At 38.4% G+C, this 14,879-nt stretch overlaps 1 long non-coding RNA gene across 1 annotated transcript in view; it reads right to left on the bottom strand.

Moving 5' to 3' along the window:
* Positions 1-14,137: 14,137 nt before the first annotated feature.
* LOC126068367 (uncharacterized) overlaps positions 14,138-14,879 on the bottom strand; it is a 411,592-nt gene continuing 410,850 nt past the window's right edge. Inside the window, exon 4 of the long non-coding RNA XR_007515662.1 lies at positions 14,138-14,234. This is a non-coding gene — a long non-coding RNA (uncharacterized LOC126068367). The remainder of the gene's footprint in view (positions 14,235-14,879) is intronic.

Here is a 14,879-nt window from a genome sequence, read left to right as displayed (position 1 = left end):
CTCACTCCTCCACCTAGGAAGTTTCTCCTACTGCTAGGGCCTTCCTTGTTAGCCTCAGGCATTTAGCACCTCCATCCTTCTCAAGGAAACCGTGGAGGGGTAAGTGGTTAAGTACTATGGTTGCTAACCAAAAGTCATCATGTCAAATCCACCAGGAACTCCTTGGAAACTCTATGGGGGCAGTTCTACTCTGTCCTATAGGGTCGCTATGAGTCAGAATCGACTTGACGGCCACGAGTTTGGTTTTTGGTTTATCCTTCTTATCTTGGTTTGTACATACATACGGGTTTGTATCCCAACCACTATACCACGAGAGAAAGAGGCCCAAGTCAGAGGAAGGTTCATGGGGGAAAAGTCCTGCATCTCAGGCATGTCTGTATCTCCATTGCATGGAGACTAGAACGTAAGAGAAGCCACAGTGATGTCTTAACTGGGATATGATATTGGGCAAGTCACTTTAACTGCCTGAGGCCCTATTACCCCTGTGCAAGAGTTCCAAAAATAAGGCACCTTAGTAGAATAGCTGGCCTGGGTTTGAGCCCAGTTTCCATCTTCATGCCTGCTTACTTCTCTAACAACCACCAACCTTTGTACAGACTTAAACCTACAGTTAAGAAAATGTTTTTCTTTGTGGTTAAACAAAGGATGTCGACAGAACATTCTTATGGAGGTCTTGATGCAGATGGCTTATCAGAAATCTCCTGCACAAGCAGCTCTCAGGAAATGTTTTGCCCAAGGAGCTATTTTAACAATATTCTTACCATAGAATGCCTTGTAATCATCCTGGGCCCACCCTACCTACCCTACTTTAGTCACGAACTTCTGTAATTTAAGAATGTAACCTATCAAAATAATCCACCTATGTACTTTGCAACAATCCCTATCGATTCCCTGCTTTGAGATGTCCTGCCTCTCATGTCTCCAAAATCACAGAGCACCAGTCAGAAATATTATATTGTTAGTACCCGAAATTACCATAAAAATGTACCATTTGCCTTCAGGATCTCCGAGCATTTGGTTTTCACTCTGTGAGAACAATTATGTCCCTGGTTCTAACTGTTCGAATCTCCAATAAACCTGTTTGCTCTTGCTTTAACAGAGTACATGTTCTCACGCTAAGACACCCCAGTTGTAAATTTGAAACAAGAAAAGCTCCTAAATTATGAGGTTGTTTCAAGGATGAAATAACAAGTTTAAACGCACCTTGCTCACCCAAAAGTCTCGTATGAATATGAGAAATAGAAAACTTACTCCCATGTTTTACTTCTCAAATTATGTCCTCAATATTAACATTTTAGCAGTTTAAAAAGCAGGCCGATTTTCTTGTTACTGGAGAATTGCCTCAGTTCTTGTCTTTGGTGTAGGAAAGAATTCAAACACTGAGACAAATAGTGCCAAGCAAGCAGAGGTTGTTAGCTAACAGAGGGTTAGTGGCAAAAGTACGCTTGACTAGGGAGCATCAAGCTGGCTACTCAGACAAAGAAAGAGTCTGAGTGCCCCAGTAGTCTTTTTCTTAGGGTTTTATACCCTTTCTCTCTTATCTTTCCCTGTTAACGTTTAACAGCCAAGTCAGGGACCCCTGTAGAGATTACTTCTTTGGCTTATCGTTTAATTACTAAGTTAGGGAACCTATCAAGTTAGAGGCCCCTATAGGGACCATTTCCTTGGCTTAATGTTTAACTACCAAGTCAGGGACCCCTGTAGGGACTATATTATTGAGGAATGTCACTCCCCCAGTGTCTTGCTCCTCCCAAGTGCAAGCTCTCCCCCTTCCCCCTTACATTCTCATTGGCATTCTTCTGTTTCGTAAGGTTGGGAATCTAAGTTTAAAAGGCATCCATCTCCTCAGCTCTCCCCTCCTCTTCCATAGCTCTCCATGGACTATTTCCATTTTGAGGTTTATAAATGGAGTTTCTAAATAGTTTATATTTTTCCCGGAATTATTTCTAAAGCAAAAAATGTTGGCCACTGTTGTGGATCGAATTGTGTCTCTCTGAAATATGTATTGAAGTCCTGACCCCTGTACTTGTGGCTGTGATCCTGTTTTGGAAAGAAGGTTTTTCTTTTGCTGTGTTAATGAGGTCTTGCCAGTGTAGGGTGGGACGTACTAAGCTATAAAAAGTACAGAGTAGAGTGGGTCCCTTCAGTTATAAAAAGTACAAAATAGACACAAAGACACATGGGGAGAAGACAAATGCCAAGAAATGCTAAGGAACTCTGGGGCTCTAGACTGGGGCTTTAGAGCAAGAAGAATCTCCACTTTGATCTATGCCCTGAGTCCAGACTTCTAGCCTCCTGAACTATGAAAAAATAAATTCCTGTTCTCTAAAGCTACCCACATGTGTTTTTGTTTTGTTATAGCAGCACTAGATAACTAAGACATCCACCCTTGTTTTAGAGGTTCTTTGGCATTTGTAGTAACCTCTCAGAGTTTGATGAGAACCAACAGTAACATAGAGATTGAGTCTTCTCTCTCTTCCAGTATTAGCCAATGACACTTGTCTTTAGCTCACGAGTTCTGAAAGTAATGAGGATTTTCACCTTAAAGAAGGAAATGATGCAGAGAGAATGAGCCCTAGGCAGCTTAGAACATCTACTCAAAGCACATTCCTCCTGTGCTGTGCCTTGCATGGTCACCAGGAAAACATGACAAATTCAGACGTGCCACCAAGTTGATGGTCGGAGAGCAAAACACCTACTGGTTGTGGAAGAACGTGGTTGATTCTGGATGTTGTTGTTGTTGTTAGTTGCCACGGACTTGGCTCCAACTCATGGCTACCTTATGTATAAAGAACAAAACATAACCGGGTCCTAACACTATGATCTTTGATATGCCTGAGCCCACTGTTGTGGCTATTGTGCCAATATAGCTAATTGAGGGTTTCCCTCATTTTCACTGACCCTCTACTTTACTGAACATGGTGTCCTTTTCTAGCAATTGGCCTTTCCTGACAACGTGTCCAAAGTAAAATGAAGACTCACCGTCAGCACTTCTAAAGAATGCTCTGGTAATTCTGGATGCTGGTCCTAAACAAGGTTTCAATCTCTTGGTGTCTGAGAACTTCAGAAGTTCTAGAGAGAGAGGAAGGTCATGCCCCAATCAATCCATTTGTCTTTAGAATTTTTGGATTGCTTTTAGAATATAATGGAATGTAATATAGCCTTTTCAGCATTATTCTCCTAAGGTCTTTATTTTCCAGTAGTTAGGATTATTCTTATACGCCTTTAAATTTTACTGTTATTGACAAAGGGAAAGGCCTATTTGGCACTAGTTATAAATTTAGTTTTTTAGCTTAAATATATATATATATATATATATATGCCATAAAGTTTGCTTTTGTTTGAAAGTTCCCTTCCCGTTACTTTAACCTGTGTGAGCACTGTTTACTGTATGGTAAGAAGGTAATATTTTCCCGTCTGGAAGAAGGCTCATGGGTGCTCTAAATATATTCTTTTTAAAGGTATAAAATAAATGCCATTAAGGAAGCTTAGTCCCATTTTCTCTAATGTAGCATGTTTTACCTTTAAGCCAGTCAGAAGGTTACTTCATCTTTCAAACAATATATTTTTTAATTCAAAAACAAAAGATAAAATGAAACATTGCCAGCATAGGGGAAGAGGGTTATAAGGCAAGTATGAAAAACACAACATAATATCTGTGAATTCCCCCCAAATGTCCAACAGCTATTTCTCCATAACTAACTTGAAAAGAGCCTGGCAACTAAATGAAGATTTATTGACTTTTACTATATCTGTGCCCCAATTACTTCATTTAGTTTTAAACCCATAAAGTCTTCGGTGTTCCTAAATGCTTCAGTACACAATAACAGACTAATCCATGAGTAAGAAAAACTATCTTCGGTGGTTACCTTCATATAAAAGCAATACAATCTAATTTACTGGCAATATTAGACATAAAGAATTTCTCAGCTCAAGCAAGCATGAGGGTTAGGTGGAGCTGTTACCCAGTGGCTCTAGGCATTGTTTTTCCTTCTTCCAATTTATTGAACGAAAAATGAAAAGAAAAACACAGAAATACTTCCTGTTCTACCTGGCTTTATCCTCTTTGTTTTTACATCAACAACAATAAAAGGCTTTTCAAAATCCAACATTATGATTGAAAACGGCTCTGATTGCCCTATGAATGTTCTACTATTCATACTGAGATTTTTCCCTCTTAACATAACCTCAGAAGAGCTATAATGAGCCAATCTCAGGTAAAAATACATACCAGTGGGAATAATATGAGGATTGTGAGAAATCAAGAGAGGCATCTCCATAAGACATACTCACAAAGTAGAACTGTTTCCAAGATTAATAAATTTGTGAGGTCTTAATTTTTGCAGGCTTTTGGTTGGGGTTGTTTTTGCTTTGCGTTTTGTTAATCTTTATCATTTTTCTTTTGTAGATCAGAAATAAACAATTAATTTCAAGGGTGGCTCCTGTTAAGAATAACATAGGGATCATTGCACCACACACATTTGTCCTGTTTGGGCTTTAGGGAGAGTCGATTTTCCAGTTAAATTTGCACTTGAGGAAATGATTGATGTCTCTGAATTGTACATGTAAAAAATGTTAGCATGGAAAATGTTTTGTCATATATATTTTTACTACAGACACACACATACACAATTTGTAGGTCAGTTGCCAAAGAGTTGAAAGAGGGAAGGTCTAGAAGTTGCTACAGTCTGAGAAAAACACGCTGTGGTATTACCGGGCTTTTTATACACCATTAATCTATAGCCTACTTTCTGGAAGTTGCCCAGATAAGCCAATGAGTTACTCTAATGTTATCTGTACACAGAAAGGAAATTCAGGACCACCATCATTTTCCCTTCCCTTTCTACACAGTTCTTGTTTTATACACTTCTCATTTGTACCTGTGTTCACTTCAGGAAAGAGAGTAAGGTTTAATGAAGAGTCGAAATGCTCAGCTCTACTTTCGCAAAAGAATAATAATTACAGTCACATCATTTTCAGGCTGTCTGCCAAAAACAGACGAAACTTGAAAGATTAGTGAAATCTATAGTTTTGCCAAAAGAACAAACAAACCTGTCTTGGAAGAAGTACAACCAGCATGCGCCTTAGAAGCAAGGATGATGAGACTTCGTCTCACATACTTAAGACATGTTATCAGGGGGGATCAGTACTGGTGAAGGGCATCATACTTGGTAAAGTAGAGGGTCAGCGAAAGAGAGGAAGACTGACAATAAAATCAATTGATACAGTGGCTGCAGCAATAGGCTCAAGCATAGCGATTGTGAGGATGGTGCAGGACTGGGCAGTGTTTCATTCTGTTGTACATAGGGTTGCCATGAGTCTGAACTGACTCAATGGTATCCAACAACAACACAACACAACAACATAGGTTTGCCAGGCTTTTTTTAGTTGCCTGAACAAAATGACGCTGTTTTCCTTAAGTGACGAGGCTTAGTTATTCAGAACACCTGAGGAAGTAACCAGCCTTAGCAAATAGCTTCAGCTATAGACCTCATGGAGCATCATTCTGGATACCACAGAAACTCTTCAGAACCAGTGGAAAAACTGAAATATATCTATTTCCATGGACTGGCTTCTCTATGTCTATTTTTACTACCTGGTGGCTTCTGCTGAGTGTCTCTTAGCTTTTGGCTTTTACTTATCTGTGTCTTTCTATGGAGCTCTGGTGGCACAGTGGTTAAGCATCTGGCTGCTAACCAAAAGATCAGCAGTGTGAACTCACCAGCCGCTCCTTGGAAACAATATGGGGCAGTTCTGCACTGTCCTATAAGGTCACTTTGAGTCAGAATCGACTTGACAGCAACGGGTTTTGGTTTACCATACAGGTGTTCTTCCACAGAATTCACATTCTCAAGTTTATAATAAAAACAAAGTTCTGATTGGTTCAACTAACCACTATTTGTTTGTAATTGTTGTTGTTGTTAGTTGCCTTCTAGTTGCCCCGACTCATGGTGATCCCATGCACAAGGGAATGAATGGCTGCCAGGTCCTGCACCACCCGCATGAATAGTTGTGGATTGGACCATTGTGATCCATAGGGTATTTATTGCTCGATTTTCAGAGGAAGATTGCCAGGCCTTTCTTCCTAGTCTGTCTGAGTCTGGAAGCATCCCTGGAACCTCTTCAGCATCATAGCAACATGCAAGACTTCACTGACCAATGGGTGGTGGCTGTGCTTGAGGTGCACTGGCCAGAATCAAAACTGGCTCTCCTGCACGGAAGCTGAGGATCCTACACTGAACCACGCTTCTCCCATCCATTTGTAATTAGGAAAGAGAAAATTGTAAGAAATGTCTGGATTACATTTTTTGGTCTTGGTGAGGCCACCAAATAGCAGGCAACATCATAATAAAGGCGGGGACCTAAAGAGAAGGGGAGCTATGACAAACTTCTTATTTACTATTCTTTATTGTAATTCTCCTTCAGTATTACCAAAGTTTTATGTAAATCAGTTACATTAAAAATAATCTTGTCTTAATATTGTTATAGAAATAAAGTGAGAGAGTCACATTCCCAGGTGGGGTAGACCATGGCTAGAGCAGTGTGGATAGAGAATAGCAGCCAGGGTGGCTGGTACATCAGTGCAGATTGTTCCACCTCCCAGGTAGAACAGCAGCAGGTTATGCCCAGGTAAAGTGAGAGGGGACTGAAATTGGCCTGAGTTCTGGCTGATCAGTCATCAGTTTCATTTTAATTTGCCCAAAGCTACATGACAGGCAAGCAGACACCCTAAGAGCAACTACAAGACAAGCAACTACAAGCAGTACAGTGAAAAGGATTCAAGAATTGAGCTGGGAGCATGATGTTGCTGTTAGTAATGAATGACATAGTTGTTCGGTGCCATCAATCTGTTCCGACTCATAGCAAACCTTGTAAAACAGAACGAAACACTGCCCAGTCCTGCACCATCCTCACAATCTATCATTGCTATGCTTGAGCCCATTGTTACAGCCACTGTGTCAATCCACCTCCTTAAGGGTCTTCTTTTTTTTCATTGACCCTCTACTTTACCAAGCATGATGTTCTTCTCCAGGGACTGTTCCCTCCTGATAACATGTCCAAAGTACATGAGACGAAACCTCCCCATCCTTGCATCTAAGAAGCATTCTGGCTGTACTTCTTCCAAGACAGATTTGTTCATTTTTTTGGCAGTCCATGGTATATTCAATATTCTTCACCAACACCATAATTCAAAGGCATCAATTATTCTTCAGTCTTCCTTATTCATTGTCCAGCTTTCACATGCATATGAGGCAATTGAAAATACCATGGTTTGGATCAGGCACAAATTAGTCCTCAAAATGATATCTTTGCTTTATAAACTTTAAAGAAGTCTTTTACAGAAGATTTGCCCAATGCAATACATCATTTGATTTCTTGACTGCTGTTTCCATGGGTGTTGATTGTGGATCCTCGTAGAATGAAATCCTTGACAGCTTCAGTATTTTCTCTGTTCATTGTGATTTTGCTTATTGATCGAGTTGTGAGGATTTTGGTTTTCTTTGTGTTGAGGTGTAATCCATAGTGAAGGCTGTGGTCTTTGATCTTTATCAGTAAGTGCTTCAAGCCCTCTTCACGTTCAGTAAGCGAGGTTGTGTCAAATGCATAACAGTGGTTGTTAATGAGTCTTCCACCAATCCTGATGCCCTGCACTTCATATGGTCCAGCTTCTCAGATTACTTCCTCAGCATACAGATTAAATAGATATGGTGAAAGGATACAACTCTGTCACATACCCTTCCTGATTTTAAATCAGGCAGTGTCCCCTTGTGCTCTTTAAACAACTGCCTCTTGCTCTATGTACAAGTTCCTCATGGGCACAATTGTTCTGGAATTCCCACTCTTCACAACATAATCCATAATTTGTTATGATCCACACAGCCAAATGCCTTTGCATAGTCAATAAAACATCTTTTTGGTAATCTCTGCTTTCAGCCAAGATCCACCTGACTGAAAATGGATATCCCTCATTCCATGTCCTTTTCTGAAACTGGCTTGAATTTCTGGCAGTTCCCTGTTGACGAACTTCTCCAGCTGTTTTTGAATGCCTTCAGCAAAATTTTATTTCCATGTGAAATTAATGATAATCGTTCAATAATCTGCTCATTCTATTGGATCACCTTTCTTTGGAATGAGCACAAATATGGATTTCTTCCAGTCGATTGGCCAGGTAGCCATCTTCCAAATTTCTTGGTATAGACAAGTGAACACTTCCAGCATTGCATCCATTTGTTGAAACATCTCAATTGCTATTCCATGAATGACAAGAGGAACATAAATACTTAGAAATACCAGGAGGACAGGTGGCCTTTCTACCGAATGTGGGATGTAGACTTCAAGAATTGTTTTAAGATGTTAATTTCAGGTGCTGGACTTTGGAGTTATGTGGGCCACACATCACAGAGCACTGCTGTGGGATAGAATCCTCCAGACAGCTCACAGGCTGATCCTCTCCAGTGGAAGCTTGATAGAAACTACCAATTGATTCAGTGCACAAAGCGGACGAAAACACAGACCTGCTGAAAGAATAATTTTTCTTCTTGTCTGTTCAGGGTTCCTCATTTCCATGTTTTGTCTAAATTCTGCTGATGCTTCCCTGTTTTTCTACTTTGTTTTTATCCTACACGGACCTGTACGGTTCTGTCACTTTCTTATTTCAGGGACCTTAGTCTCAATCTGTCATACATTTGACTAAATTATGCTTTAACAAAAATCTCTTTTTCACAAAATGTTTAAGAAGGTTTGCTTTTCCAGCAATTCTAGAATGCTGGCAGCCAGCTCTTCTATTTGTTAACTAAGGTACTGTCTCTTTCTTCCTTCCCCTTCTTGCTTCTGCTCATTCTCTCTCTCTGTGTGTCTCTCTCTCTCCCGACCTCCCACACCCAGACAAATCTGCCCATGTCGAATTTGAACACCTGATCATCTTTCCGTGCAGAGTGTTTTTGTCTGGTTAAGACAAAGAGAAAGAAGGCTATGTTTTCACACTCCATTTGGAAGAGTTAATTCCTGACTGGGATCTGAGTTGATACAATGGTATCAGCGTCCATTATATCCTATTGATTATTTTTCACCTATTCAGACAGACAAAAACACGAACACAATTACACTTCCTGGAAGCCTATGTCAAACATTGTCCCTGCTCCATAACCAGGGGTGTTCCTGGGCGACAGTTTCAAATTCATTATAGTTTGTGGTCAGTCAAATTTACCATCAAACTGTAGTCTACAGTATTACAGAAAAGGAAATATTTTCAGTTACTAGTTTCTCCATTTGTTCTTCATTTTTTCAGGTCCTTGTTACCTCTATAGGGTCACTATGAGTCAGAATTGATGGCACTGGGTTTGGTTTTTTGGTTTGGTTTTGTTACCAATAATGCCTTTCCACTTTATTAGCTAACTTTTCCATTCGATCATTCATTCTGTTCCTGCCATTTCTCACCATTCAGGGGGAAAAAAAAAAATCATTTCCCACTTTACTCTTAAAAAAGAGGAAAACTACCACTTTCCCTTCTTTCAAGTCTGAAGTTTCTGGGAGAGAGATTTTTCAGTTACTTATTGTAGCAGGCTTTCAGGTGAGTTACATTGGCAATGCTTTAAAATACATCATCTATGCAAACTGCCCATAAAATTACTTGCTAAAAGATCCTATGCCTATAAGCAGAGAATCTTGCAGTTTGCAAGATACAAATGTTATTTGTATTAACACAAAATTGCATTTCACCTAGAATTTATACAACTGATGGAAATGGCATTTTCCCCTATCTTTTGTTATCCAAATAATTATAAGTATAGGAAAAAATAGAAAATATAAATAACAAAATAAAATAAATGGTTTTGTAGAGTACAGGCCAGTTGTTTCATAGAACCCCTTACTTTGGGATTGTCTGACTGCTTCCTCATAATTATATTCAGTGTATGCATTTTGCCAGGAAAATTACATGATTGGTGCTGTGCCCTTTTGAGTGCAGCATATCTGGAGGCACGTGACATCAGTTTGTTTCTGTCACTGGTTAAATTCTCCAGGAAGAAGGCTCTGATAGAGAGACTAGTAAGTAGATAGTTTACCAGAAGTGCTCTTAGGATCACCAAATAGGGGAGAGAAGGGAAGGAAAATAGGCTGGACATAGAAACTGGGTTGTGACATAGTCCCAACAAAAGTCTCAGCCAACCCTGAGAGGAGGTGTGAAGAGTAGATGCCCCTTCAGAGTTATCCAGCATTGGGGAAAGGGAGCTAGACCTTCATGCCCCCATGTCGACCAGTCCAGGACCACACTGGAAAAGGGCATTCATTCTCTTGGGAGAAATGACCTTTTCAGCTGAGGCAACTCTAAAGAGGGCTTACAGCTGGAGGCTGTCTGGCTGAAGTACTCTATCTGTGGGAATTTGTCCCTTAGTCCTAAAGGGGGATTTGAGTGGCACATCACAGCATCCGTGACGGTAATGCTAACTTTGATCACTTTTGTGTCTATTATATTTCTCTACTATAAAGGCACCTTATGCCATTTGTAATTAATAATAACTAATAATGTGGGAGGAAACTTTGACATTAGGTGAACATCTTCTCCTCCCACAAACTTACACCAAAAGATTTTAGTATCCAGTGAGGATGCCTGCCTCAATCAATTACAACTATAATGGTTGAAAAGGGGTAATTTTCTACTCCAATTGTTCTTCTTATATTTGTCAATTAGCATTTTATTATAAAGAAGAGCACAACTTTCCTTATTTCTTTTTAATTAATTCATTCATATTTACTAGCAGAATAGGCTTACAAATAATTTTTTAATTTAATGAAATATAATCCAATAATATCATTACTTATTTTGATGCATAAAATGTCCCATATTTACCAATAGGGTCCTTACTAAGCTTGCTTTGTGCCTTTTATGACGTGAGCCCTGGTTATTCTTGAGCATTTCCTTACTTCTGGTTCAAGATGTTTCAAGCTTATCTTGTACTTTCCCTGCCTCAACCCTGAATTCAGTCATTTCTCCAAGGTGGCTCCCTCTTAGTTGGGAATGGTATGAAACATAGACCAAAAAAAACCAAACCCGTTGCCATTGAGTCGATTCCGACTCATAGTGACCCTATAGGACAGAGTAGAACTGCCGCGCAGGGCTTCCAGGGAGTGGCTGGTGGATTTGAACTGCTGAACTTTTGGTTAGCAGCCAAGCTCTTAACCATTGTGCCACCAGGGCTCAGTTTTGATATAAGGAGAGAATATATGTAAAAATTTAGCACAACATGTGGTATTTAGTAAGCACTCAACATATAATTGTCATTTTTATGTCTATCCCCAATGACTGACATGTAGTAGCTACTTAATAAATGTCTTCTTGTCTCATTGGATGTAATTCATATATGTAATTAAATCTACAAAGATTATGTAAAAAATTAGCAGACTAAAGAGTTTTTTGTCACTGATTCCAGCCTCACTAAATTTCTTGGCTGCATTCTATTGTTTCATTTAACATAGAACATCATTTATGCAAAAATTATTTCACATAAACATTGCTCTACATTTTCTCAAGTTCTTACAAAACCAGTCAACTGTAACTCATATATTACATAATTAATGGTATGTGTACATAAAAAAAAAAAATTTTTTTTTCGTACATAGCACATGTACTTCACGAGAATGAGTAAATGTTCCAAATTCTTAAGAATGTCTAGGATACAGCGATTTACACTTAATAAGTGGAAAAAAACTGGTTTGAAAGCATAATTAAAATTTCTAAAACAATTGAGTATTATAAAAAGTGTCAGGCTTGAACTGACGATTCACTCTAATAAATGAAGCCTCTTTGAAATAAGTCATTACTGTGCTCTTCTTTCGTATTATTATATTCGCACCCAATTAAAACATTCATTATACTTTGTAACCTTAGTTTATTTAATCAAAATGAAGCATGGCTGCACCTGTGACATTGAAATGGCCAAGTATGACAAGTTGGATAATATTCTTTAATGACTACAAGTGAATTAATGATTTTAACATTATCAAAGCCCATTAAAGACTTTAGGGAGATCATTTTTATTTTTTTTAAGTGTTCACTTTTTCTTTAACACATATTTATTTTTTAAAATTCTAACAAATTTGAAAGTTTCACAATTATACAACTGTAAAAGAGTGGTAGAGGTAACAATAACTGACACAAAATGGCCTTTTCCCCACTTGGAGAACATCTGAAAAAACTATGAATCAGATTTGCAACTAAAAAGACTATATCTAAGGAATATTAAACCCCTACTAATTGCAATACCGACCTTTTTTTTAGACAAGTTTTACTTAGCTTCTACTACATATAAAATAATTTTAACTTATAGCATTCCCAGGAGATGACATATGCCAATTTTATAGGAAGAATTTAAATTAGACAAGGCAGTTCTAGAAGGAACCCATAAAATTATACTTAAGAACTCCATTTATCCAAATTACATGATTAGAACTGAACACTCTGTTCAACTGAGCATTATTCAGTTATGATTATTACATCAAAGAACTGGACTAAAATAAAACACATCTAATTTTGTAACTCTTTACATCTTAAATATTTACATTATATCATATTAATTATATCTTGCACATATTTCACATTATTGTATCATGTCTTATTTTCTATTATGTGTTATTATATATGAATTCAATCTTTCTTAAATGATTTAGATAGTGAGATGTGGCAAAAGTGTCACTAGCATGAGACTCGAGGGCTTTTGTATTTTTGTTGTAGTCCACCAACATATATTGTGATTTTGATTATGTCAATTAATTGTTTGGGACCTTACTTTCCTTAACAGTAAAATGGAAATGTTTATAATGAGGGTCAAATGAGATACCAAACGTGAAAGTATTCCAAATATGAAAAATGTATATAAGCGTAGATGTTTTGGAATAACTACAGGAAAAAAGAAACCACCCATTGGTCATCGAGTTGATTCTGACTCATGGCGACTCCATGTGTTACAGAGTAGATCTGCACTGCTTAGAGTTTTCTTGGCTGTAATTATTAGATAAGCCAATTGCTAGGCCTTTATTACACAGTGTCGCTGACTGGGTTTTAACCACCAACCTCTAGGTTAGTAGTGGAGTGCAAACTACTTGTGTCACCAGGGACCTAGGGAATGGCTACAGTTACTTGTGTAGCAATATATGCCAAAAAAATTACCTAGTACATTGAAAATTTTTTTGATATTAACTCTGGGTAAACTAGTTAACCAATTGCTGTCAAGGCAATCCTATATGTGTCAGAGTAGAACTGCACTCCATAAGGTTTTCTATGGCTGATTTTTCAGAACTAGATAGCCAGGCCTTTCTTCCCAGGTATCTCTCGGTGGACTCAAACCTCCAACCTTTCAGTTAACAACTAAGCATGTTAACCATTTGCACCAAGAGGGACTCCAACTGTGAGTAAAGGGAAAAGATTATTTTAAGAAGTTTCTTGTCACAACACTGGGCTACCTGAGATAAATAAATCCACACATTCTAGGTTTATCTGTACTGTATGTTTTATTTCTGTTACCATTTTGATGATCTAATTATTTATCAAGCTACCTTGACTAACTTGTATGCCTATCGTGTATTAGAAAACCCTGGTGGCATAGTGGTTGAGAGCTACAGCTGCTAACCAAAAGGTCTACACTTCGAATCCACCAGCGCTCCTTGAAAACCCTATGAGGCAGTTCTACTCTGTCCTTTAGTGTCACTATGAGTTGGAATCGACCCAATGGCAACGGGTTTTATCATGTATTAATCCCGTGCTTGGTGCCATGAATACAAAAGTAGATAAGGCAAGGTACTCTGAACTCAAGAAACTTACTATCATGTGTAGAAGACCAGAAACTACCATAATCTACAATTACAACACACAATGTGATGAATGCCATGTGAGACATGTCAGTTAAACTTGGATTTGACAGAATGCAACAGAAAACCCAGATAACAGTGGGTTAACAAAATATATATACATATTTTTTTCTCAGATAACAAGAAATATAAAAGAAAGGTAATCCAGGACTAGTACAGCAACTCAATGATATCAGGACCAAGGTCTCTCTAATTCCTTTTTCATGGTTGTTATATGGTTGGTAACAATGTGGCAGCCCCAGTTCTAGCTGTCTCATCCACATTTCAGGCAGGAAATAGGAAGAAACACAAAGGAAAAATGGGGTATGTGCCGTCTGAATCTCCCTGTTAAGAAGCTTTCTCATATTTCTTTCACACAGTCACCTCTACCTCTGTGGAAGGCAAAGAAATGAAGTTTTATCTGAACATGTTGCCACCAAAAAAAAAAACTAGGATTCTGTTATAAAGAAAACAAAAGAAATAATTAACAGTAGGTGGGCAATTAGAAAATGATTTCGCAATAGGAAAAAATGAAGAACAATGGTTACTGTGGAAATATAAAGAAAGAACATCAAAATCAAACTTGGTGGTATGGTGTCTGTATGACAATTAATTCCTCATACACACACAAAAAACTTACTATGCCACCCAGCCTTCCTCACGTTTGTAAATGGTGCCATCATCCCACCATCCATCTCATTATTAAAGCCAGAAACCTAGGAATTATTGCTGACTCTCCCTGTATCTCTCTTAACAACCATTTCATTGATTCTACTTCAAAATGGTATCAGATCTGTCAATTTGTCAACTCCACAGCTGTCACTTCAGTCCAAGATGTTGATAACTCTCATTTGACTACAGCAGTAGCCTCCTAACTTGTCTACCCACTTCTGTTCTTGCTTTCGTCCAGTCCATCCTCCATTCACAAAAAATCAGGAATGATCTCTTTTAAGTTGTAAATTAAGCCACAATCCCATTACTGTCAAGTTGATTCTGACTTATACAGACCCTATGGGACAGACAGAGCTGTTTCCAAG

Source organism: Elephas maximus, chromosome 2 (genome assembly GCF_024166365.1).
Source record: "Elephas maximus indicus isolate mEleMax1 chromosome 2, mEleMax1 primary haplotype, whole genome shotgun sequence".
In the NCBI taxonomy this organism is placed as follows: Eukaryota; Metazoa; Chordata; class Mammalia; order Proboscidea; family Elephantidae; genus Elephas; species Elephas maximus.
The sequence above is the reverse complement of the archived record's forward strand: the minus strand, read 5'-3'. Positions and strand labels throughout refer to the sequence as shown.